This window comes from Fukomys damarensis, unplaced genomic scaffold (genome assembly GCF_012274545.1).
Source record: "Fukomys damarensis isolate Sample0158 unplaced genomic scaffold, DMR_v1.0_HiC HiC_scaffold_12, whole genome shotgun sequence".
NCBI classification, from domain to species: Eukaryota; Metazoa; Chordata; class Mammalia; order Rodentia; family Bathyergidae; genus Fukomys; species Fukomys damarensis.
The window spans coordinates 43,988,343-44,015,076 of record NW_022900924.1 but is presented as its reverse complement, the minus strand read 5'-3'; the positions used below and the strand labels follow the sequence as shown (position 1 = coordinate 44,015,076).

At 39.3% G+C, this 26,734-nt stretch overlaps 1 long non-coding RNA gene and 1 pseudogene across 1 annotated transcript; both read right to left on the bottom strand.

Moving 5' to 3' along the window:
* Positions 1 to 5,114: 5,114 nt before the first annotated feature.
* LOC104862487 lies at positions 5,115 to 6,964 on the bottom strand (annotated as a pseudogene).
* A 4,222-nt stretch (positions 6,965 to 11,186) lies between these two features.
* Positions 11,187 to 26,587, bottom strand: LOC104862246. The gene is made up of 4 exons (XR_780232.1): positions 26,460 to 26,587; positions 17,173 to 17,337; positions 12,556 to 12,684; positions 11,187 to 11,938 (listed from the first exon to the last, which is right to left on the bottom strand). It is a non-coding gene; the product is annotated as an uncharacterized LOC104862246 (long non-coding RNA).
* Between the last annotated feature and the right edge of the window lie 147 nt (positions 26,588 to 26,734).

Genomic DNA, 26,734 nt, shown 5'->3' with positions numbered 1-26,734 from the left:
AATAGTTCAAATACAGATATAAATTAGCTTAAAAAAAAGGATGGAAAGAGATACACCACACAATGATCAAAGTACACAGAATGTCGGGCAATATTTCTAAGAAACAGATTTCAGGACCAAAATTATCATCAGTAATAAAAAGAAACATTTCATAACGTAAGCGAGTTCATGCAGCCAAATATAACAATTCTAGATAAGTGTGCAGTTAACAACACAGAGTCAAAATACATAAAACAAAACCCTACAAAATGGAAAGGAAAATAGTTGAATTCACATATATCTTCAACTCCTCCTCCAATGACTGAACAAGTAAGCAGAAAAACAGCAAAGTTGTAAAAAAAAAACCACGAAGAACAGTATTATTCAATATGATTCATTTCCATTTATAGAATATTCCACAAAACAACATAATACACATCTTCAAAAGTACACGTTGAACACTTACCAACTCCCTCTGATCACAACAGAATTTAATTAGAAAATAATAGCCAAAGATGTCTGAAAATCCCAGCCACTTGGAAATTAAGCAACATAACTCCTAAATATCCTACTAGTGACATAAGAAATAACAAAGGAAATTCAAAATATACTATAAACTGAGTAACATGAGCTCACAGTCTACTACAGAAGCCTTTTAATTATCTTCTTTAAACAGCTGGGGGATCAGAAGAGTGTATTTTCCTTCTTGTTCTCTACCAACACCTTCCTCTTTAGGATAAAACGAGGGACAGCATTATCTAGGTCCTCAACGCCTACTGATGAGAATTATTATGTATTTGGCTCTTAGCGCTTATATACCAGGCACAATACTACTCATCTTACTGACATTATTTCATCCAGTCTTCGAAACAATGCTCTGGATGGGAGCTATTGTTAACCATTTTGGAGGTGATGCATGGAAGTCCAGAGAAGGTAACTTGTTCAGAGCATTTAACTAATACCATGGAGCCAAGATTCAAATTCAAGTGATGCAGAGCCCACCACGTACACCACCTTGTACCAGTACCCTGAAGGCCATCACACCATTCCAAGGGAAAAGGGGTAATGCCTCTTCTATTATATGTGCATTCTCTGTGTCAGCCACAAAATGCCTTCTTACTAAATCACAGCATTCTGCTACTTTCCCCAAACCATGACTGTCTTTTTCCAGCTTGAAAAAAAATAAAGTCCTGGAAAAGCTTGAACTGTGCTTACTTGTGATAAGATCTCAAGGACTGGTAAATGAGTCATCATAATTTGAAAAGCAATGAACTTAAAATCAAAAGATACTGATTATCAGCTCTGTGACCTCAGGCAAGTCACTTGTTTGAGCCTCACATCCTTCATATGTAAACCAGGCAAAGCAATAACTGATTACTTAGAAGGAATATGTAAGAAAACACAGGTGGAAGTGGTTTATAAAGTAAAAAGTAATATAGAAACCTTGGAGGAATTTTTATGCGTACTTGGGGAGGAATACTTTAAAAATGGACTTGATATCACTTATGCTAATTGAAACTATCTGGTCAGGGCTGGGGGTTTAGCTCAGTGGTGCTGCCACCTGCCTTGCAATAGCAAGGTCCTGAGTTCAATCCCCAGTACCAAAAAAAAAAAAAACAAGAAAGAAACAAAAATAAAATATCCGATCATTCATTTTACTTATTTGAGGTTTATTCTTGTTTTTATTAGTGCGTGTTTGCAGTATATAATGATTGCACTCTTATGGGTAGTTAGTGCTTATATATTCTTTTCATATCCTCTTCTTCTCCCCTCCTTTCCTCTCTCTCTCTCTCCATTTCCTCCATCTCTTGGACATTTTGCTTGTTTGAATAATGACTTACATGATATCTTTCACTTTTAAATAAGAAATTAGATTTTTAAAAAATCTCTTTTCTGAGGTGGAATTTAGAGAGGCTGTAGGATCTTTAAGTTGGTCCTGTGGCCTGTGGGGTGTTGGCAGCTGAGGCTGATATCCCATAAAAAGAAACTTCTGGAAGCTGTCATGTGCACTGTAATACTATGCATCAAAACTTTAAAATGCACACCCCTTAATCTAGCAGTTCCTCTTTCATAAGTTCATCTCATAAGTGAATATTTATTCATCTAGCACTATTTTTAATAATGGAAACTTGGAAACAACCAATTCAATAAATATGGTCACATAATAATATATCCTATGACTATTAAAAGACTATTTTGTAGATGACTAGTTTGTTATTATTCTGAGGGGGAAAAAAGCATAAAAACAAAGCTTAAGAAATTAGTTACAAGAAGTGAATTGTCCTATGACCCAGCAGTTCCACTTCTGAGTAATATCCCTCAAAATGGAAAGGTGAGTTGGGAAGAGATAATTATACATTCATAATATCCATATTATCCCAATATCATTCATAATATCCCAAAGGTGGAAGCAGCCCAGGAATACGCCAGCTGATAAATGGATAAAAAAAAGGTGTCTCTATGTATAATGTCATATTTTTCAGTCTCAAGGAAATTCTAACATATGCTACAGTATAACATGGATGAACCTTGAGAAAATTACATTAAATGAAGAGAGCCAGTCACAAAAAGATAAATGTTGTCTGATCCTACTTATATGAGGCACTTAGAGTAGTCAGATTTCTAGAGACAACATAACAGTGGTTCCCAGAGTCAGGCGTGGGGAGATTAATAGATACAGAGTTTCAGTTTTACAAGATGAAAAGAGTTCTGGAGATTAAGTGTTCAACATTGTGAATGTACTTAACACCACTGAACTGTACACTTAAAAACACTTAAGATGGTAAATTTTATATTATGTATATTGTGTTTTAGACCTCCCTCCCAAAAAAGTCATGATCAAAGACTATGGGCGTACAGGAGAACAAGATACATTCTGTTAACTACATGTGCTTGTATATGACTAATGGACCAGATAATACCGGACTTCATATGCCATGGGAAAGAAATTTGGACTTTATCCAGAGAAGCAATACTGAATTGATTTGCCCATTGAGTTGAAGGCAGAATATTGGCAGAATTGCTCAGATCTCCTGATTCCCAGCTTAGCAGATGCATTTTATGTGGATATATAGTGTGTTTAATAATCATCTTAAATAAAGAAACATCTATATGAAACACAAATGTTTAACCCATGAACTGAACTGTAGCACACATGTTCCAAGGAGTTAATATCACCCAGATAGACCTATAATTTTCTCTCACAATGTGCTAAACCCTTTTGAAGCTAGAAAATAAATGTGAATTTCCTAAGAAAGAAAAGGAGTCTACAAAACAACTCACATGACACTATTTTTGTAAGAAAAATGTATATGCATGGAAAATACTAGAAATATCTACAACAAATGTTAGTTGGCAGTTATCTTTAGGTTGTGTGATTTGGGTTAATTTTTTTTTCTATTTTTCTTCACTGAGCACATAAACTAGAAGAAAATGTTACTAAAGAAAAAGCAGTGCTGGAGTTCACTCCATCGAAAGGCAAATTTTGAAAGAATACTTTGATAACTGTGTCAATCTTTTCTCTTGAGTCCAAGAATTAAGAATTCCCTTGTTGGTTCACCTGGGTCTGCAGAAGGAGCTGGCAGTACCAGCAAGCAGCTGCTAACCCAGGGAGACCCCTGGTCCTAGTGCCTCCTTTTCCCTTTCTTCTGTGTCATCCATCCCTGTCAGTCTCCCAGTCAGCCCAATTAGGATGTCTAGAATCTAATACTTGCTTGATGGATCACTCCCAAAATAGCCAAGATAATTTAAGTATTCTGGGAACAAAGTATGCTGGGAACCCTACAGTTTCTTATGAATGGGGCTGTCTAAGAGACTTAAATTCAGTTTAGGATTCACTGCCTTATGAAATGAGATTATTTTGGAGATGCTCAGGAGGAAGCAATGAAAAGGGGGGAAAAAAATAGAAAAAAAAATTCCTAAATCTGTACTGTTAGGAAGCGCCCTGGCTGTGTCCAGCTTGCCTCTGAATTGCCCAGGCCTCACCGCTGCCTTTTATGCTCCCCATACTGGAATGTTGTTCTCACCTTTCTTCTTTTGACTAATTTATCCATCACAGGTTAGCCTAAAGTTTCCTTTCTTATTAAATATCCCATTTACTTACATTATCTGTTTCTATTGACTTCCTTCATTTAATCATAAACTCCCTGAGGGCAAAGCTCAAGTGTGAATAAATGGTACTAAATATTGCTTGAAAGGAACTGAATTGATTGAAGAGTTAGTGCTTTCTGGTTCCTAATCATACATATATGTCTCAGTGGGTAACCTTCAATGAGAACTGAGCTTGGGACACTCACCAGCTTCGGGAGCCCCTGGTGACCCTGGCCATGCTAGAGTGACCAAGGGCACTGTCCGTTAGCACCATGCCCAGCTATGGCCTGTGTAGGCCCTGAGACAGGTGAGATTTTCTTGGTGCAGAAGAGCTAGTGCAGGTCTCCTATGCCAGTGCTGGCCTAGACTGGTCAAAGTCTTTGGTATTCCCGCAGAACAAGCCACAGGCCTAACCAATTCGCTAAGAAGAATCAGTTACATTAAAGAAGAGTATAGATAAGAATTTGAAAGCAGTCCGCTTAGGAAAGATGGATCTGGGGTAAGAACTTTCTCTAAATAGGAGCCTGTCTCCCTAGCTGGCTCCTGCACAGCTTTCCCTCCATGACTAAGTTTATAGGGCATTCAGTGAGATTTTATGCTCAGATCAGATTCAGCAAGCATGCAATTTTCCTGACCATGCCAACTGGTTCAGCTCTGGAAAACATAGATCTACTAATCCTCGGAAACCTGGTTGTGTTCTGCAGGTGATCCCAATCTTAAAAAGACATGTGAAGCTGGGTGCGGTGGTACATGCCTGTAAATTCCAGCCCTCTAGAAGGTGAAGACAGAAATCATAGTGCAAGCAAGTTAGCATCTTAGCAAGACCCAGATTCAAAATTTAAAATATACTTCTTTTGTTGTTTTTTAAATGTTTCCTTTTATTCTAGAACAAGAACTAGAAAAGGGACATGATTCTTTCTGAAAGAAATGGCTCAATTCAGGTTGTGACTTTACGTTTAAGCACCACTTAAAAAGTGCACATAAAGCAAGTGATTTCTATTTGCCTGTAGGTATGCCAGCTACATAGCTAAGAGTTCAGGTCTTAATTACATAGCACTTTCTCTGTTACCAGAAGCAAAGACTGTTGTGTGACAAACAAGACAGGTAGAATTCTCAGATAGCCAGCGGTTGATGCAGTGGACATGGTGGAACACACGGGAACAAAGTAGTTGACAAAATTTGTTGCCTGCTGTATATTCTGTAGTACAAATACTACAGGTTGGGCCAGAGATTTAGCTCAGTGGTACCACACCTCCCTCGCAAGCACAGGTCCTGAGTTTGATTCCCGGTACCCTCCCCCCAAAATTACAGGCTTTTAATGCACTGATTTCACCAATACTTGTCAATGTCGAGTTGCTGATGTGTTCTTTGGTAAATCCTTTGGGTTGGTCATCATTATCTTCATTTAAGAAAAGATACTGAGTGAGATTAAATTTCCACTTTCATGAAATGTGACCAGGGTACCCCATCAACACTCTTGCCTGGTAACCAGTGATGAGCTTCCTTCATGACTGCCTTCAAACAACTCTGAGCTGTTTTCCAAATTTGCACCACTGGAGCCAGAACTAGAGCTGGAACTTGAACTAGAATCAGATCTGCTACCATCACCAGAGCTCCCTCTTCTATTCCATGGCTCTCCTCTTTCTATATTTCCACTTGGGATGGGCCCACTAGGTTTTAAATCGTTATGCTTGTACATAAAGTAGCTAATCTTATGAAAACCTGTCATTATCTGCCTTAATGTGGTCTGAATTGCACCAGATGTAGTCTCACTTCAATCAGTATTTAAGATTTTACTAATTGAAATCCTGAAGGTACTGACATAAGTTCTCACACCTGTCTGCTCAGAACATAAAATGTATATTCTAAAGCCTTGTTCACTTTCATAAATGACAGTGTTATTTGGCATCTGAGACCTCAACTGAGTTCTGCTAGCTATGCAAACTTTGATATTCTCTGGGATGAACTCTTCCGACTTGAAGATCAAGGACTATGGTTGGAGGTCTCTGTCTTGATCCTGTGTCTGAAGAACCTGCTCCTTGAGAGGCATTTCTTTTTCCAGAAGCTGCAAAAAGACTTCTACTTAGCAGTTCAGATCCAGTTATTTGTTGTCTCAATGACATATGCCAAGTCCTAGAATTTTGCTCAGTCTTGCCTATTAAAGAGTGCTCAGTTTTTTATGAGATCTTGGTGGACTTTCACCTTTGGGATGAGGAAGCAACCTACTTGTTTTATCTCTGGCTCTGGTTCTGCGGTGGCCTGGACTCCTGACTCTTACTCTCCTCTAACCTCCAGTAGGTGGGACTTCTCCAGTTAATGTTTCAGTTGGATTTCATTTTGACCTAGCTGGATTTGCAGGTGTCGATTCAGATGATAGATTTTCCACTTGCCTTTGGCTGTCGTTCTCCGTAATTTTTCCACTACAACGTCTTCGAGATGGCTCATTTTCTTTCTATGGGTATTGACTTCCATTATTATGGTTAATGTTTATATCTAAACAGAATCTGAAACCACCACTGTTTGGATTATTCTGGCTCTCTGCTCTCCAAGATTGGTTTCCTCTTTGTGCACATTGTGTCATCTTTCTAGTTTGCTAGACCATGAAGGAGTCACCATTAGACGCATCATCTGATGAGTCTCCACCTGCTTGATTTCCCTCTGAGTTCTGTGGTGCTGGACCTTCATTAATTTTCTGTAATCTCAGCAACTCTTCCTCTGTACTTTCACCTGGGATGCCTAGCAAATCCTTATCTTTCATAGGTCTATAATCTCTTTCATTTGTGGTATCTAAAAATTGATGGAAATTTCCTTCCCAATCCAATTGGTACATCTGACTTCCGTGCTGTGCTCAAGACAGATCATCACTTCCTTTTTCATTGGAATCGGAGTTTTCCATCTTTTTTTTTTTTTTATTGAGTTTATTGGTACATTTAGGGATACAGTACAGTTACATTCATTGTTGGGATCATGTACCTTTACATGGCAAGTCTTGATTCTCATTTTTTTCCCCTTACCTCTGCCCTCCCTTCACCCCCTCCTCCCCTCCCCATCTACAAACACTTTATTTTCATCTTTTCATTCTCTCACATTTTTTTCTTTTCCCTTTTTGTTCTTCCCCTACGTATCACACCTTCCCTACATCTTTAGCTCCTTTCCTCCCATTTCTAAATGTCAGTAATCTTATTAGAATCTTATGCATTGTTGCAGAATATTCACACCAGGGAAACTATTCGGTATTTACACATGTGGGACTTATTTATTTCACTTAGGAGTATATCTTCAATATGTATCCATTTTCCTATGAATGAATCTATTCTCTCGCTCTTTATGGCTGAGTAATATTCCATTTTATAGAAAAACCACAACTTCTTTATCCAGTTTCCAACGGATGGGCAAATAGGTTGTTTCCAAGATTTAGCTATTACAAACTGTGCCGCTATAAACATGGGTGCACATACTTCTCTGTGATATGATTCTTTCAGTTCTCTTGGAAAGATACCCAACAGAGGGATGGCTGGGTCAAATGGAACCTCCAGTCCAAGCTCTTTGAGGTATCTCCATATTGATTTCCATAGTGGTTGCACTAGTCTGCACTCCCACCAACAATGGAGGAGGGTTCCTTTCTCCCCACAACCCCGCCAACATTTGTTATTGTGTGATTTCTTGATAGCAGCCATTCTTTGTGGGGTGAGGTGGAATCTTAGTGTTGTTTTCATCTGCATCTCTCGAATGACCAGTGATGTGGAACATTTTTTCATATATTTTCTTGCTGCTTTCACTTCTTTGTATGAGAAATGTCTGTTCATTTCGGATGCCCATTTTTGGATCGGGTCTTTATATTTGGGGGGACTGATTGTTTTGAGTTCTTTATATATCCTTGATAATAGTCCTTTGTCTGAGGTACAGCTGGTAAAAATTTTTTCCCACATTGTAGATTGTCTCTTAGTTCTGCTAATGGTTTCTTTTGAAGTACAGAAGCTTTTTAGTAAGATGAGATCCCAGTTGTTGATTCTTTCTGCTAGTTCCCGTGCTACTGAGGATTTGTTCATAAAGTCTTTTCCTATACCAATGTCTTCCAGAGTTCTGCCTAACTTACTTTCCAGCAAGTTTAATGTTTCTGTTTTAATATTTAGATCTTTAATCCATTTGGATTTTAATTTAGTGCATGGCGAAAGATAAGGGTCTAATTTTAATCTGTGACAGGTTGATATCCAGTTTTTCCAACACCATTTATTAAAGAGGCTATCTTTCCTCCACTGAGGATGGTGAGCTCCTTTGTCAAAGATGAGGTAGCTGAGTACATTTGCATTTCTTTTTGTGTCTTCCAGTCTGTTCCATTGATCCTCAGGCCTATTTCTTTGCCAGTACCATGCTGATTTTATCACAGTGGCTTTGTAGTATAGTTTCAAATTGGGAATTGTTACACCTGGTGCCATGTGACTGTTGCCTATAATGGCTTTTGCTATTCTAGGTCTCTTGTGGTTCCAAATGAATTTTTGGATTCTTTTTTCTAGTTCTGTGAAATATAGTGTTGGAATTTCAATTGGCATTGCATTGAATGTATATAGCAGTTTCGGTAGTATGGCCATTTTCACTATGTTGATTCTTCCTACCCAGGAGCAGGGGATATCTTTCCATTGTTTTATATCCTCTTCGATTTCTTTTTTCAGAGTGCTGTAGTTTTCAGTGTAGAGATCTTTTGTTTCTTTTGTTAGATTGATTCCTAGATACTTCATTTTTTTGGATGCTATTGTAAAAGGAATTTTTTCCCTTATTTCTCTTTCTGTCTGTCTGTTATTTGTGTATAGAAAGGCTATTGATTTTTGGGTATTCACCTTGTATCCAGATACTTTACTGAATCTGTCAATTAAGTCTAGAAGTTTTTTGGTGGAGTTTTTTGGATCTTCAATGTAGAGTATCATATCATCAGCAAATAATGAGAGTTTAACTTCTTCCTTTCCTATCTTTATTGCTTTAATTTCTTTCTCTTGTCTAATTGCTGTGGCTAATGTTTCCAGAACTATATTGAAGAGAAGTGGCGATAGTGGGCATCCTTGTCTTGTTCCTGATGAGTTTTCCATCTTGATGAACAAGTGGAAAATTATCTGACTGTTATGACACAGTATTGAAATACAGTAAGCTGGAGTTTAGTTTTCTTCACACTCTGCTTTGGTTTAAGGGTCAGGATCTGACTCAGTCAGCTGGGCCATCGCCTGTGAGGCTCTTCCATGCCTCTCTGGCCACTGCCGGCTGAGACTCCTCTACCCTAGCATCTACCCAGACATTGGTCAGGCAACCATTGTCTTCCTCACTATTACCAAGCAGTAGCAGACAATAATAATTTTTAAAATGGCTGGGATAGGCTGGGGACTTAGCTCAGTGGTTCCACCACCTGCCTCACAAGTGCAAGGTCCTGAGCTCTATCCCTGGTACAAATAAATAAATAAATAAAGTTTTTAAATGCTGAGATATAGCTCAGTATAAAATCCCTGAGTTCAATCCCTGGTATCACGAAAGAAAGAAAGAAAGAGAGAGAGAGAGAGAGAGAGAGAGAGAGAGAGAGAGAGAGAGAGAGAGAGAGAGAGAGGAGAGAGGGAGAGAGAAGGAAGGAAAGAAGAGAGAAATAAAAGGAGGAAGGGAGAAGAGAGAATGGACTGACCATTAGAGTCGCCTGAGCTGAACTTCCTGGCTCTTTGGATCAGGTCAGTACTAGTCCCACCCAAGTTTCCAAATAAGGTCATAGTGGAAAGAAAGGATTCAAAAGCACTGGCCCAAGGAGATCTTCCTAAATGCTATATTAGGTTTGAGGGTTTTTTATTTTAATTTTTTATTATTATGTGATTACATTCCTTGTGTGGAGTCGGAACATGTATGTAATATATCTTAATTCCTTTTTCACCCCCTTACTTTCCCTCCCTCCATCTCTTAGTCCCCCTTCCCATTTGAAAAAGATCTATCTCCCTATTTCTTATTATCTACCTTATTTTGCTCTTTATTTATAGTTTGGGTTTCCCATACAAAAGAAACTATGTGATATTTAAGCTCATGTGTCTGGTTTATTTCACTTAACATTATGGTCTAAAGGTGCATCCATTGCCTTACAAATGACTATAAGTACTACATTTTTGTTATCCATTCATCTGGTGATGGACATATAGGCTGCTTCCAAGATTTAGCTCTTATGAGTTGTGCTGCTCTAAACATGGGTGTGCATGGATCGCTGTAATAGTGTCTCCTGATTTGTTCACAATTGACTTGCAAAGCTGCATAAACAGACAATTTTGTGAACACAGATCAGGAAGCCTAGAGAACAATTATAGGAACTGTATACTCTCGCAACATTTCCTTGGAAGATTCTTCAAATGAAACCACTAGCTGCCTTCCTTACTAGCTCAATATACAGTAGAACAAGAATGATTCACCAAACTTTTGCCTTTCTTTTTCTGGTGTTTCATTTAACTGGTTTATGCTGCTGAGTAAGGCTATTATAATGACATTATCCTTCTAATGAACAATGGCACACTGCTCTCCTGATGGCACTACCAGAATTATGCAGTGCTTAAAAGCCATCTATGACTTTAGGGAATATTCACTAATTTTTCTATTGCACACACTGTGGCCATATTCAAAATGGATGAGCATAATTCTTTGGGTATTTTTTCAAGTTTTAATTCTTTTAATAACTCATAACTCCCAAAAGGAATAACCATAGTTTATTAGCAGTGCTAATGAAAATGTTATCGTCAGTAAAACTTACTAGAGTATCATTCCCTGGAGCAAGATGTTTTTCAGCTGCTTTGTTTGCCAACTTTATTAGTGAAAACTTTGCGGTTGAGATTAGTAAATTGAATATAATGGAGAGAGGGACAGAAGAGGGAGAGAGAGAGAGAGAGAGAGAGAGCATTCTTAGACAAGTAATTTTAGATTTTATATGCAAATATTTTTACAATGGCTGTAAAAATGTCCCAAAGCTTTAGGGATACTGAGAATTGTTTTCTGATAAGACTGGCATGAAACACTATTATTAGTAATTGTTTTTCTGGCATAGTTTTCAGTACTGAGGACTCTTCGCATAACCAAGAAACTTTTGAGAAGTTTAAAGTGAATAGTTTGCCCTCAAGATTTGAACTTTCAGCTCCTAAGGCTTCAGCCATGTAATTTCCTTCTTACACATGTCTGCCCAAGATATATACAATCTATGTTAGTGCTGGCATAATCCATATCAGCTCAACAAACGACTTGATCAATGGGGTTTCTGAGACAGCTGACAAAGCAGTTATTCTATTATCACTGTCAGGTTTGCTCCTTTTAGGAACTTTTTCTTGCCATTATGGAAATGAGTGATGACTACCTGAATGGAAACAAATAGAGGCTACTTTTGTAGAACTTGGGACAGGAAAGGAGAGTCATAATCACTTGTATTTGCAGAAACTCAAAGACAGAGGAGAGGGGAGACTTTAGAGTTTAAAAAAAAAAAAGCCAGGCATGATGTCACACATCTACAATACCAGTGCTTGGGAAGTGAGGTGGGAATTTGAATTTCCAGGCCACCTGAGATGATACATAGGAGGTCTCAAACGAGCCTGGACTACAGAGTGATGAGAGAGAGAGAAACAGAGAAACAGGCAGGCAGGCAGGCATATTTAAAGACTATTGACATGGAAATGCTAGTGGTGAGATAAGTAGAAGCAGGGCATTTTATATGATTGATTTGAGAATATATTTGGCTTTCTCTGGTTGGTCCTGAGTTAGAAGGGCACAAATTAGGGAAGCTGGCAATGACAGAGCAAATCCAGTTCTTCTAGGCTAATCGCTGAAGAGGTGGTGGTTTGGCTTCCTGGGCTGAGTCCTGTTGTCAAATATATACAAGCTGTTGATCAAAAAATAGCATGTGTGTTTAAATTGTTTAGAAATCATGGTAATTTATTATCTAATCCTCCTCAAAATACTCTCTGTCACCTCAAAGACATGTGTCCCATCGTTCTTGCCACTTTCTGAAGCCATTCTGGAAGTCCTCTTTCCGGAGTGTCTTTATAAGATGTGACCAAAAATACAGTGAATGCTGCTGCCGAGTGCCCCTCAATAGAAAAAGGGGCTCACAAAAACATTACAGTGCATCCTCATCCATGTTATCCCCCCAATCTGGTACTGTGCAGCTTCTGGCTCTTCCACAGTCAAAATGACCATCAAAAGTCAACACGTAGGGTCTAGGGAGTTAGCTCAGTGGCAATGCACCTTCCTCATAAGCACAAGGGCCTGAGTTCGATCCCCAGTCCCAGAATAAAAAAAAAAAGTTATCAGGTAAAAATCAGTTCAGGAAATTGAGGCAGCCACACAAACTAAAAATACTCAAGAAAGACCTCCAGAAAGAGCAGAAAGAGGCAAGAAAGACAAAGTGAGGGCAGTTCAAGTTAGAAGGACTATTTTGAGGGGTGTTGATGGCAGTGTGATTTTTACTGCAATAATTTTTAAGATTAAAGTACTCACCATATTTTATGATCACATCAAGTATAATCCAGTCATTGTCTGTATCTTCAGTCTCTCATCATATATAACAGTAATTTCTTGAATTACTTTCTTATCCCAGTCCCCTTTGACATTTTAAACTCTGATGGCCTGCAAAATGATTAAGCAACCTATTAAAATCCATACTTAAAGAATGTGATGAGGAGCCGGTGTGGTTGTGAACACCTGTAATCCCGGCACTCAGGAGGCTGAGGCAGGAGGATCACCATGAGTTTGAGACCAGCCTGGACTTCCTTGTGAGTTCAAAGCTAGCTTGAATTACATAGTGAGAACCCGTCTCAAAAAAAAAAAAAAGTGAATATGGGGAATGGAAGATTAATTTTATTCTTAAATATATGTGTTTTTGCAAATCTATTTTTCACAAATATGATTTTTTGTTTGTCTGTTTTGTTTGCAGAATGGAAACCAGAGGCTCATGTATCATAGACAAATGCTTTACTACTAAGATACATCTAAGCTCAAGGTACGGAATTTCAAAATTTATTTAAAAGCATACCCTGAAAAGCATCAGAACATAAATGATGGCCTTAATACTGGATACTAATGAACAGTGACCTTACTTGGAGTTTGGATAAATTTGGAAGAGGAAAATTTGACATTTTTATTCTCAAAGGGTCTTACCTTTGTTTCTAGGAATTGTAGGTACTCACATACCTACTAAATTTGGAAAGATTCTGAAATTTTTGAAATTGTCTCTAGGCTGAATCACATTCCATCCTGCCCAGAAGGAACTTTGCAGAGCACTGGAAAAGGAGATTCTGCACTCTCGTCACTCTGGAGGGCAACTTTTCATCTTTTTAGCTCTTTCTTCTGGAATTTACTCCTACATCACTAAATAATGTAGAAGACTGGTGCTTTGTCCAGCAAAGCAATTGGTGTAATGAGTTGAATTTCTATTATGAGAGGTGAAACTTTTAATGTACTGGTCCCATACTCTGACTGCAATTGAATTTCTTGTTGTTAAATCAGTATTCATTATCACCTTGCTTTCACTGTTACAAAGTATAGTACTTTTGAGGCAAATGCTGTACAGTGGTTACATTTTCTTTCTTATACATTTTATTTTTCAGAAGTTATTAGTTGCACACTCACAGCTCTGAGAAGCTCTGTATGATCAAACCTATGAAGTACTTTGTTGCATTCACAATTGTCTCTTGGCTACTTGGAGTACTTGCACCATCTGATAGAAACTACTTTCTCTCAAAGTCCTGCTATCCAGCTAGAATCCTGAAATTGACTCAACCCAGCACTCTGGGAATTCCCTTCACCTATTTCATGTGGGAGTATCTATTTCTCAAGTCTATGTTCTCTGTCTTGGTTTTTGCCATCTTTTGCTAGTGTTTATTTATCTAGAGGTTCCCTAAAAAGGCATGCATGGGATAATCTTCTAAGCACACTAAACATTTTTTTTTTCCTTTTTAGTTTCAACCAGATTGATAATCTGGTTGGACATAAAACCCTAAGGGAAATAATTTCTCCTTAGAATTTTAAAGGAATTGCTTCACTGTCTTCTAACTTCCAGTGCTTTTGAGAATTCTGATCTCTTTCTGATTCTTTGTAATGGATTTAAGTTTTTCTCTCTGGGAAGCCTTTAGAAATTACATGGTTAGTATTCTAAAATATCACTGTTGTGGATATTTTTACATGTATTATTGCTAGTGCTCACTAGGCTTTTTTTTTTTTAATAAAGACTCCTTTAACTTCTGCCACATTTCTTGTATTGTTTACATGTTAATTTTCTTTCCTTGTCTTTTCTAGAATATCTATGGTTAGGTGACCCTTGTTGACCACACCTATCATTTTCCTATAGTATTTCCCTCTCTCTCTCTCTCTCTCTCTCTCTCTCTCTCTCTCTCTCTCATCTTTTTTCTTTTCTTTCTGTTTTTCCTGGGAAATTTCCTAGAATTATCTTCCAACCCTTCCACTGGGTTTTATATTCTGTTTTTCCTTTTTTAAAAAAAAAGAACTTTCTCTTTCTTTTTTGTTTATAGTCTCCTCTTACTAATTCATGGACACAATATCTTCGCTGAGAATATAAATTATAATTTTCTGAATTTTTTGTATATTCTCTTCATTGTCCTAGACACATTTTATCTGAGTTTCAGGGTTTTTTTATACTTGATCTTAGCCAAAAGGCCAAGAAGCGACAGTGGTTATTTGTTTGTTTTTTCTCTGTGAGTTTAGGAAGAGCTTTTTGACTGTTCATCACTCTTAAAGGGCTATAAGGTGATCAGCTTGACATCTTTTAAAATATAGTTTTATTGAGCTTTAATTCACATTCCTTATAATTCATTCATTTTAAGTGTACAACTCAGTGATTTTTATATTAGGTGTATTGATTTTCATTAAAAAAATAAACTCTCATCCCTTAGCATTTATCCCTCACAATCCTCCACTACAAGGCCCCTATATGCAAGCAATGTCTAATCTACTTTCTGATACTAGAGACTTGCCTAATCTGGATATTTTATCTAAATAGGGTCATGTGATATGTGGTCTCTTGTAGTTGGCTTCTTTCACCTAGCATAACATTATTGAGGTTTATCCAACTTGTAGCATTTGTTAGTAATTCATTTCTTTTCCTTGCTGGGTAGTAGTCCTTGTATGGACTATTACCATATTTTATTCATTTTTAATTTTTTTAGTTTTTTTGGGGGGACAGAGTCTTGCTATGTAGCTCAGGTTGTCCATAAACTCACTATGTAGCCCACGCTGGCCTCAAACTTGCAACTATCCCAATGCCTGAGCCTCCCGAGTGCTGGATTATAGGCATGTGCACCACCACCAGCTGAACATACCATATTTTAACTTGCCATTTTTCAATTCATGGACATTTGTGTAGTTCCAAATCTCTGGTTTTTATGCATAACGCTGCTATGAACATTTTTGTATAAGTGTTCATGCAGGCTTCTGTTTACAGTTCTCTTCAGTGTACTGAAGTGGAATTGTTGCATCATGTAGTAACTGTAAGTTTAACTCTTTGAGAGAGTGCCAGACTATTTTCCAAAGTGAATGTACCATGTTCCGTCCTCACCAGCAGTGTATGAGGATTCTGAGTTTTCCACATCCTGGTTATGATAATAATGCATTTGTTATGGTAATAACAGATAACTACTAACAGATATGTCTTTTGCATATCGCCTTCTTGGGAGTCAAGTCATAGCTCATTCTGGTTTGGATTTGCATTTTCTTTATGGCTCAGCCTAACTTTTGTTGTGAAACTCCCAACTATATGCATCTATTGACCTTTATTTTGAGATTCTTAAACTTTTCTCTCTGAAATGTATAGCAAGGAGGACAAAGGATTGGTGTGAGGGAGTTATCGCTATTCAATATGCAGATTTTCCCTTCGTCTCCCCTTTTTAGTACTGTAACTCATCAACCACTTCCTCTGTGTCTGACAGTTCAAAAATCTAAAGTCTCCCTTGTTTTCTAGTAAAATGCTTGTCTTTTGGAAGAGTGGGGGAAGGTGGTCGCTTCACATACTAACATTTCATATCTAACATTTCCTAACATAGGTATTTAGACATTTCCTTATTTTCAACTCCCACCTTACCATATCTAGCTATACTTAATTGTGTTAATTCATTTTCTACCATTGTGAGAAATACCTGAGATAAGTCAACTTATGAGGAAGAAAGGCTTATTTTGGCTTATGGTTTAAAAGGGTTCAGTCCATAACTACTTGGCCCCAATACTTTGGTTTTGCGGTGGCACTGTACATCTTTGGTGGGAGCACATGGCATCCAGGAAGCAAAAAGAGATTGGAAGGGTCTGGCATCTCAGTGTCCCCTTCCTCTCTCCTCCTGACGACTCCAGCTCCAAAGGTTCTACCACCTCCCAGTAGCACCACAGGCTGCAGCCAAGCCTTTGGGAAACAATCCACATGTAAACTATAGCACTCATCTTCAGTGGAATCTAGAGCCTCAAGTTCTTTAGCTCCTCAAGACAATGTATTTAATTTTTTTATTTTTAGATTTAAATATTAAGAAGTATCAGCAAAAAGAAAGATCCACAGAGTATACTGAATTAATAGAACATAGCACTTTGTATTCTTCATGCACAATTAACATGTTAACATGTATATCGCACACCCCCACACACACGACAGTCTCTGACTTATGATATTTTGACTTACAATTTTTTGGCTTTATGGCAGCGCAAAAGTAGCACCACACTTGGGAGTTTGAACGTTAACCATTTTCTACACTTGTGATAGCCTTATGATAGCATAAGTGGTAACTCTCTTATGATGCTGGGGCTCCCAGTAAGCCACACTCCTCTCATTCAGCTAAGCAACTGGAAATATATTATGTTGCCAGCAGTTTTTGGATACAGATATTCAATAAATGACAAGAGATATTCGACTTTGTTATAAAATAGGCTTTAGATAATTCTACCCAACTTAGGCTAATTAAGTGTTCTTATCATATTTAAGGTGGGTGAGGCTAAGTCATAATGTTTGGTAGCTTAGAAGTATTGAATCCTTGTAACTCATATTGCCAACTTACAATGGCCTCATCAGGACATAACCCATCATAAATTGATGACACACACATGCAAGTAATTTTCTCTTACTTTTTTTTGGTACCTGCATTTTCCAATTTCTCCATCCCAAGGATCTTGGACTTGACCAGTTCTCTATCTATTCTCTATCTTGTTGGTGTTTATTAAACACATTTATTTTCATGGAGGATGGAGGAACAAGCTTCTTCTTATACTAGTATTTTGAGATTGATTTTTCTAGAGAGAGAGAGAGAGAGAAAAAGAATAGAGATATACAGTAGTTTTCTTGGATTCAACCTTCTCTAAACTATTATGTCGGCATTTCTTGTTAAATATTTGTTCCCTCCATATTTTTTAATTACTTTATTCACCTTCATGAATAATCGGCATAACTCCTCCTCTTTCTAATTGTTATTATATTATTTTTCCCCAGCTTCCTTTGGGCTTGGCTTTATTTATTCATGTGGTAATTTGCAAATTCAAATAATATCCAACTTAGGAAAATTTTCAGGGTGTTTTGAAAACGTATTTGGAAAAGTTTCTTCAACTGAAGCCTAACTTATTTATAAAAGGTAGTGTGTATCTTGATCACAAATACTTAAATCTCAGCTGATAAAATTATCTTGAAAGAAATTAATCTAAAGGAAATTTAAAAAGAAAGATTTAAAAGATTCTTTATGTTTACTATTCTTCCTTGAACATAAAATAAAAGGGAATAATACAGGAAGTTAGGGTTATACAGCATGAGGAATTGGAAAATTATAGCTCTAGTAAGTGTCATTTCCTCCAAGTAAAAAGTTGGCACAGAAGTCTTTATTTTGGAAGGTGATGACAGTTTGCTATTCCAAAGGTCACCCCACTCAATCCATGTCCAATTGGGAAAAATCAGAATTCTATTAGTCAAGCTCCACCTCAGAAATGGAATACAAATGACTCCCTGAAATTCTAAAAGCATTGCTTCAAATCCCAGTTATGTTTCCAGGTTTGTGTTCTCTGGCTAGAAAAAGATAACCTGGCTGAGAGGTCCTACCCACAATCTACTTGACCAGAATGCTGGTGAGGTTGGGGTGAGGAGGTTCCCCTGTAAGGAGATTTTAGTATAAGCCCAAGGACTTCAAATAAGGTACTGTGGTTCTTTCAGGACTCCCAGGTTCTTCAAAAGCAGAGAGGTAAATGTGGTTAAACTAGAAATGTATCTTTAGAAAAGCCTACTAATTCCTACCACCCCCCCCCCAAGAGGAAGATTGATTATTCCTGTCTTGCCAGTAGCTTCCTGCTATCAGGGGAAATTCTCTGATAATTGTGTGCTGATGCTGCCTGGGATCTCTTCTGGAGTTTATTTCACGTCTGTCAAACAAGGGATGGTACCAGATGGTGTCTAAGGGCCTTCTAGTTTTGACATTTCATGCATCTATAAAACTGGTCATTTATACTCAAGGATACTTGTTCAGGGTAAAGAGAGAGGTGTTTTAAATAAGCATTTTTGCAATGAAATTTTTTAAAAGTCCAGATCATTTAGTCATAACATTTAAGCAGGATGTGTGTATTTTTCTTTAAGGTGAGAGGCAATATAAACAGAATAGTCCATTACTTCTGCTTTATTTTATATAAATCTCTCAGCCTCTTTTTTCTCCTTAGTCTCTCTGGGTCTTTCTATATTTCTGTCTCTATTGTTTGCATGCATAGGACCTCCTCCAACACACATTTGCACTTTTAGTCTTTCATTTAGAAAGGAACCAAGTAGAAAAAAAGGCCATGTTGACTAATGGAAAAAACAATGAACTAATGTTCAATCCTAGCTCTATTACCAGCTAGCTGTGATGTTCTAAACTGAGTTATTTCTTTCCTTCTTACTTAGCAACCTCTGCAATGGGGAAGAACATAACCAATAAGTTTGCTTCACAGGTTTCTATGAGTTAAATCTAAAATGAGTTAAGTCTATCTTTGAACGTTGTCAATATAAGGTCACAAGTTCAAATAGGAGGAAATTATTATTATCAGGTTCTGTATCTACTTAGAATTTATAGAATTTTTTTTCTCTCTCTCATTGAGTTTATTGGTACATTTTAGGTATACAGTACAGTTACATTCATTATTGGGATCTTGTACCTTTACATGACAGGTCTCGGTTCTCATTTTTTCCCCTTGTCCCTGCCCTCCCTTCACCCCCTCCTCCCTTCCCTGTTTACAAATACTTTATTTCCATTTTTTCATTTTCTCTTTTTTTTTTCTTTTCCCTTATCACCTTTCCCCTACCATTCCCACTTCCCCTACACAAAATGTTGATGGGTTCTCTGTTTGAAAGTGAGAGTTCAATGCCTGATTGCCTATCATGGATATGGGAACTGTTTACATTTTAAAGAGAATGCATACTTTTTACTCTGGTAAATATTAACCATGAGTAAAATGTCAGTCTTAGGCCTCCCTTATCTGGGTGGAATCAATTCTTGATATAAATAAAATGGACCTCAGGTGTCCATTGGATAATGTAATCTTGTTAGGAAGTGGGGCCTGGTCAGAAAAGGTGGGTCACTGAGGCATGACGGGAAGTGTTTATTTCCATTTCTTGCTCCTTCTTGGTCCCTGTTTCCCTGCTGCCATGCTGTGAGCATGGCCCACTGCCATACTGACCTGCTGTGGAATCAGCAGACTATGGACTGAAACCTCTACAAACTGTGAGCTAAAATAAACTTCTCCTCTTTCAAGTTGTGAGTGTTGGCTATTGTGTCTCACTAATGAGAAAACTGACTAAGATTTTGGTATAGGAAGAAAGTGGTTGTCACTGAGACTGCACTTGACTATGTGGTTAAGATGCCATTGGAACCTGTTTGAAAGAGGACTTTGGAAAGGTTTGGAGATGCTGGGTGGGAAAACAGCCCTGGAGTGCTGTAAACCACGCTTAATGGGAGATTCTAGTAGAAGCCTAGAAGATCAAAATACTGATAAAATGCAGGGTGTGTGTGTGTGTGTGTGTGTGTGTGTGTGTGTGTGTGTATATAAATGCAGTGTGTGTGTGTGTGTGTGTGTGTGTGTGTGTGTGTGTGTGTATAGAGAGAGAAAGAAGAGAGAGGAGAGTAAAGTAGAAATCAGTAAGAGTTGGCAATGGTGGCACATGCCTGTAATCCCAGCACTCAGGAGGCTGACGCAGGAAGATCACTGAGTTTAAGGCCAGCCCGTGTTACACAGTGAGTTCAGGGCCAGCTCAAACTATAAAGCGAGACCCTGTCTCAATTAAAAAAAAAACCCCAAAACTAAAAACCAAAACAAAACAAAAAAGTAGGGAGATTTTTAAAATAATCCCCCAAGTTATCTATTCTATTGTTTCAAAAATATTTTCAGATACATGCTATTCTGTTTCATTTATACTACTAGTTTCCTTTTGTTCACTGAAAAGTAAGTTTTGTCCTTTTGTTTGTTTCTTCTTTTATGAGATTGTCTTTTTTTGTCTAGAACTTGTATTATGAGTAACATTCTGGCCATTCTTTTCACAGTATTCAGTACATTAAATATTGTTATTCTCTAATTACTTTGTTAGAAAAATTTTTTGATGCAGAAGATAAAAGCCAAGCTCAGAAGGCTTCAATTGGGAATAAGAACTCTATCGGCAGTTGGACTCCAGCCATGTACATTATGATCTGCAGAACATTTCTCTTCATTTTTGTTCATGTCCTGAGACTTTGCAGGAGACTGAGATTAAGGACTGTGAATTTACTAATCTAGCAGAAGAAATTTCAAGGCAGTCCAACATTCAGCCTGTGGCATGGGATTCTGCAGGGGGCGTTTAGCCAGGTTTATATTGAAAATCAAGAGCAAAATGCCCATTTTAAAAGTTTTTAGTTTTGCTATAAAAAACCTGCAAAGATGGAACAGAGGAGAGTTTGGTTGATAAAAAGATTAGTATTAAAAAGAAGCCAAGTAGTTTGAAATAGAACAATAGGAAAAATGGCTTAAGGGCATGTTGGGAATCAGAAAGGCCTCACGGTTTACAAGCTCCAAATTGTAAAAGTGAAAGATTTTGCTTGGAGAAGAAAGTCCCAGAGCACCAAGCTCCAAAACAGCATCCTAGGGAATATGTTCCCTGTGATTTGGCTCATAGTGCTCAGCCATCTAGTTCTCTAGAGACCTCTGGAGCCGTGGCCCAAGAGGACCTGGCTACTGCTCAAGCTGGCAGCTGATCTTGGTATCGTTTATATGACTCCTGTTGCACAGCATGTAGAATACAAGAGTTATGCGCTCAGGGAGGCTTCCACTCAAATTTCAGAAGAAGGCCTGAGAGTCCAAACACTGTGCCTAGGAGGGCAATGGGTAAAGTTGTGAGAGTGAAACCCCTGGAAGTTGAAGAATCAAGAAATATGGAACATATCAAGAATGCCACAAAGGGTGAGCAAATCCAACTCAAGAGCGAACTCATAGGGCTGCAATCACTTGCAATCTCATAGTAACAGGGCCACCCAAGCCCTATGAAGTTTGAAAATTGTCACACAACCCTCCCCAAGCCGGAAATAGAGCTACAGGATTTAATGTTTACCCTACTGGTTGTTGGCCTTGCTTTTAGTCCCGTTGGTTTCTATCCCCCAATTTCTCTCATTTGGAATAAGAATGTTTACCTTGTGCTATTCTATGCCTGAAGTGTTTAGATTTTTTTTTTTTTTAATTTTTACAAGGGCTCACAGTTAAAAGTTTGCCTTAGGACTTTGCCAACTCTTGAGAGATTGACTAAACACACTGAGTAAAGTCTTTGCATGAGTCTTCTGTGGACTAGAGGTGGAATGTTATGGTTTATATCTAGATGTCCCCCAAGAGCCTCATGAGCTCATAGGTGGGGCTTTTGGGAAGGTGACTGGTGCTACAGTTTGTGTTTACATTTGCCCCCAAAGCCTCATGTGGATGAAGTATAACTTTCTTTTTTAGGGGAAGTTGAATCTGTAATGTATGATGCTAGAGTTAAGGGCATAGGATTACTAAACCACTATATGTGAGTGATTAGTTTGCCACCACCCTAATCCTGGTAGTCCGAATAAGATAAAAAGAGCAGAAAGATGCTGTTAAACTCTCTTGATACCTTTGCTGCCTTGGGTGTGCCATGTTGTTTCTCTTCTGCCATGCCTGCTTGTCATCCCTGCCTGAAGAGTCAGTTGATTACGGATTGAAAACATCTATGAACTGTAAGCCAAATAAATCCCTTCCCCTCTAACTTCAGGTGTTGGGTATTTTGTCTCAGCAAAGAGAGAAAAACTTACTAACACAACTGGATTACAGGAGCTCATATCTGACTCCCTATTAGGAGGTGAGGAAGAGGCAGCTCACTGAGGGTGTAGTCTGAAAGGGTTTATCTTCTTCCTCCGCTCCTCCCTTCACCTTCTGCTTTCTGTGTACTATGCCATGAGCAGCTCTTCTCTGCCAGACCCTTCCACCCTGCTGCTTCCACCTAGAGCTGACCGACCACGCAAAGATTGCAATTTCTAAAATGTGAGCCAAAGCTCTGCATGGTGGTGCACGCCTGTATTCCCAGCATTCGGCAGGCTGAGTAACGGACTGCAATGAGCTTGAGGCCAGCCTAGGCTATACAGTGAGTTCAAGGCCAGCCTGAACTATATAGTGAGACCCTATCTCAAAAACAAAACACAAGCCAAAATAAACATTTTGTCCTTTAAATTGTGGGTATCAGCTATTGTGTCTCAGCAATGAAAAAAGTGACTAAAACAATACTATCATTTTAGTGTTCAGCAGAGACTTAAAGTTTCAAAGCCTTTGAACTCTGGCTGGTACCAGAGGTCATTTAACTTTCTATCCAGGGTATCTACTATTCTCTGATAAGGAATCCCTGCTAGGTTTATTCAGCTTCCTCCTGAGAAACTCCTACCACATTGAGGCACATCTTTGGCATACCGGAAAGTTCTGACAAATCATGTTAGGGGAGGAGAACTAAATCTGTAGAATAAACCTGTTTGAAAATTTTATTCACGCTCCCAGGTGCCCTCTCTTTTCCCAATGAAATCGCCGAGGTTTTACAATCGTTCCTCCAGGTGAGGGTTTCCTATCCCCAATTGCTCTGGTTGTTCTCCTTTCCAGATCCGGGTTTGTCAAGGGTATCTTTCCAAGTGTGCTGTCAGGAAATGTTACCTGGGTACTCCTGGCAATATGACACTATGGCCACCTCCGTCATTCATGACACTATTCTTCTTGCAGTCAAAGTGTGCATAAACCTTTTTGACAGCATCAGATTCTTTTTGTGATTGCCTTTGGCACAGGCAGTATGCTCCTACTCTGCTAGGCTGAAAGCCAAAGATGCAATAGGCTGGCAGGACCGTGCATCTCTACAGAAAATAGGCTGGAGGCTGTGAAGAGAGAGAGGACAAAGCCAGAGATGTGGAGCTCCAAAGGCAGCTTGGCCAGAAGGATGGCTGGGAAGGAAAAGTTTGGCATTGAGAGGCAATATTTTTTGAGGCTGGATCTCTGACATCTCAATAAAACAATGTGAGATTTGAGGCTTTCTTTGTGGTCCTGTGACTCCTTTTAAGCTTTTCAAAGGAAAAGTCAACTTGGAGCTGGAATGTAGTATGAACAGCTTTAACCACTAATATCTTCTTGCTGTAATTACTTATTCAAATACTTATGCGTGCATGTATTTAAAATGATGAAATTGGAAAAGTAATCAGATCCTATATTGAGCCCTATTTACTTAGCTGCAGAAAGTAAGGAAGACTTTGAGAAAATAAAAGTTGTTCGGAAAAATACAGATTTCACTGTTTTCTGTTGTGATGGTGTGGTATCGTTTCTAAGATGATTCTTACCTTCTGGTATTCAATCATATCCTTGAAGCTGGTAGAAATAATCGATAGGATATTATAGAAATAATGGAATGTGCTATGGTCTGAATAATTGCGTCCTCCCACTTCTTAGATTTAGTATGTTGAAATTTCAACCTTGAAGGTGATGATACTAAGATCCGGGCCTTTGGAAGGTTAAGCCATGAAAGGGTTCATTGCATTTATAAAAGAGGTTTGGGGGAGAGCCCCCTGTGGCATGTGAAGATTCAAGGTGCCATTTATGAAGAACAGGGCTCTCACTCAACATCTGTTGGTGCGTTGGTCTTGGTCTTTCTTATCTCCAGCAATGATTCTTGTTTATAAATTAGCTACTTATAGTAGCCCAAAGGGACTGAGTTACAGTGCTACTTCAATAAGCAGGCCATGAAAGATACTGTTGTTCATGAAGGCATTCAATCAATCCTTTCCATAGGTCTTCGTGGTGAGAAGCTGAGGCCTCCTCCCAACAGTCAGTGTTGACTTACTAGCCATGTCAATGAGCCATCCTGAAAAATTCTCCCATGCTGGAAGCCTCAGTTAAATTTTCAGATGTCTGCAGCCCTGGTAGACAACTTGACTTCAACTTTATAAGACCCTGAGACAGAACCAGCCAACCAAGCTGCTCCTGTATTCCTGGCTAACAGAAACTGTGAAGTGAGGTTTATTGTTTAAATTACTAAGCTACTACGTTTTAAACTCCTAAGCTTTGAGAAAGTTGCTGAGCAGCAATAAATAACACAGATGGTTAGAAAGGATGAAAAATAGTACAGGCTCTTCATACTAGGCCTGGTCCTGTCTTAGCCCCCAACAGTAGAATCAGTGTTATGTTCATTCCTGCTTTTTTGGACACTCCTGACAATCAAAGAGTATTGTTACAGAGAATGACCAAAAAACAAAAACAAAAACAAACAAAAACCAAAAAACTCCTTTTTGTTTCTAGGAAAAGATAAGGATGACATTGAGAACATACATAAATTTTCATTTTAGTTCCCAGTGGACCCTGGGAAAGGTTCTTTGGCTTTTGTCTGTTTGTGATGGTACTTTGGGACCTTGAGGGCAGAGCTCAGATCTTATTCTACCCACCCCCTCGTCTAAACACACACAATGAGTGGTATCAGTAGGAGGACAGATATCCCTCCTTTCTGAATTCTGAATAAATTCTCTTCATCAATGAAGCCTTGATAATAACCTGCATGTCATTTTCACCGTTAACCCATATCCCTCTATTAAGTTCCTTCCTTTTAGGAGCTCCTCCCCCTTTGACTTTCCCATCCCATTTCCTCTGTGCAAAGTCGCTTTAACTGCTGCTCAAGATTCCAGCATGTGCGATCCAACAAAGCACAGAGATTTGATGCTAACACACAGGCAAACATTATAAAGTTGTCCAAAACCATAGTGGAAAGAGCCCTGGGCTGGAGCTAAAAGACCCAAGAGACCAGAGTTTTGGGAAACTCTGACACTGATTAGTCAATATTCTTTCCCTTCCTGAACGTGTGGATCTCCCCTACCTCTAAAGTCATCCGGGTTCTCACAGTTTAGGTTTCCACGGTGCAATCCAGAAGTGAAACCCGGTAGTCAACATACCTCTGAGGTACTGTCAGCTCACAGTGAAAGGCTTCTTGGACTTTTTTTTTTTTACTGGGCCATGGATGCAGCCTCAGTGAAACGCTGTCAGCTTGATCTGAAACAACCTTCTGGTTTTGAAAGAGGTCACCAACTCCAGATGACCTTGGATAAATTCTCACCTGGACCTCAGTAGGAAAAGGAAGTCTTTATTACTTAGAAGTAGCTCAAATGCCCTGGAGAGCTTTCTGAGATAGCCTTCTACAACCTGAGTGGCTTAGCCTCTGAGCAGAGTCCTCACCCACCAGTAGTTCCTCTCAGAGGTGCTGGAAACCTAATCAGAGGAGCTCTGCTCCGGAGAAGGTGAGTTCTTAAAGGGGCCGCCATAATTTGGGTAATACCTGAGAGGATGGCTGGTAAGGGACACAGGCGTGGTGGAATGAATGCACGAGCGAATGAAGGAATGAACCTTCTCTCCCCACCCTTAAACGTATTCATACCTGTAATCAGTAAATTAGACTTTAAAATCCTCTACTGAAACCTTCAATTAAAAAAAAAATCATGTTAACCAGTTTCCCCGTTTACTGCCCTTCTTTCACGCAACCTCTTAAACCTTTTACTAAAAGGCGAACAGTAACTTTAAAAGAAGCAGTAAAGTGGAAGGCAACGTGGAGATCCCCTTCTCAGAACTCCCCGCCCCTGACGTGGTTGGCTCCGCCAGCGCCCCAAGTCCACTTCTCCCACTGGGGCGCCTCCACTGGCGCCCCAGGCGCTCATTCTGCGGTGGAGTTGGAAACGGCAGGTGGTCGGTGGGGTTACGGGAGTCTCGGACCCGGAGTCCCGGATCTAGTGGGGGTGATCTTCCCAGATCGCAGCTAGCTCAGACCCGCAGGGCACCCCGGTGGGCAGTAAGCTCGCGCGTGGCAAAGGCGGACTGTCCCGGACCTACTCAGACCACCTGTAGAGTCTGCTTAGCTGCTATCTCACCCTCAGAACCGCTTCGGTGCCCGCCGCTTTAGACGAGGTGCTGCGTTCGGGACATTCTCGGGGTCCCCCAGCTCCGTCCCCAGGCCTTCTTGCGCTTCCTACCCTCCGCAACCCTAAGGTAGCAAAGCTGAGAGGCCCGGGCTCGGCGCGAGCCGCCTCCTCACTTCCTATTGGCTGAGAGCGCGGGGAGGGCGATCACGTGGGCGCGCGGCAGGCCAGCTCCGGGGACGCCATCTTGGCGGGAAGTTTGGGGGGAGAGGGGCCGGGGGGGGGGG